A 767-nucleotide genomic window follows, 5' to 3' on the forward strand; every position below is an offset into this window, starting at 1 on the left:
CTCACTGCAAGCTCCGCCTCCTGGGTTCAGGCCAGCAGGGCTGGCTACATATTTTGAGAAGCCCTGTGCAAAATACAAATGGGAGTGCCCGTACCTTGGTTTCTGCTTAGGGGAACCCGCCTTGAACTTCTGATCCCCAGCACGGTGGGAGAATCAGCGTGTGGTGGTTTAAGCCAGCATGCTATGGTCATCTGCCACAGCAGCGGTGTGAAATGACCACGCATCCTACTGACTAAGGCCTGCTGCATCCTGAGCGTCCCAGGGCCACTTCAAACCTGTGAGCGCTGCAGGCCCTCCCTGAGCCAGGCAGGGAGGAGGAGGCCTGGTCTGGGAGGAAAGGCGGCCTCAGAGCTTGTGAGCCCACTATCTCTGGGCCACCACCGAGACAGAGGCCCAGGGGATGGAGAATGGCACAGGCACCCTGGTGCACCCTCCATGAAGCAGAGGCGGTAAAGGCACGCACATGCTCTCCCCAGGTGTGGGGAAGGCAGGAGGGAGCAGGTAACCCCAGGTTAGGCCAAGTGAGAAGGGGGACAGCACACACCCAGTTGTTCCATAGCTCACACCTGGGGACCACAGGGTGAGCTACACCCACCTAATTTTCATTTTTTAAATTTAAAAAAATAATTTTCTTTTTTCTTTGAGACAGGGTCTTGCTCTGTGCCCAGGCTGGAGTGCAGCAGTGTGGTTTCAGCTCACTGCAACCTCCGCCTCCCAGGTTCAAGCAGTTCTCCTGCCTCAACCTCCACAGTAACTGAGAATACAAG

Source organism: Mandrillus leucophaeus, unplaced genomic scaffold (assembly GCF_000951045.1).
Source record: "Mandrillus leucophaeus isolate KB7577 unplaced genomic scaffold, Mleu.le_1.0 Scaffold891, whole genome shotgun sequence".
In the NCBI taxonomy this organism is placed as follows: domain Eukaryota; kingdom Metazoa; phylum Chordata; class Mammalia; order Primates; family Cercopithecidae; genus Mandrillus; species Mandrillus leucophaeus.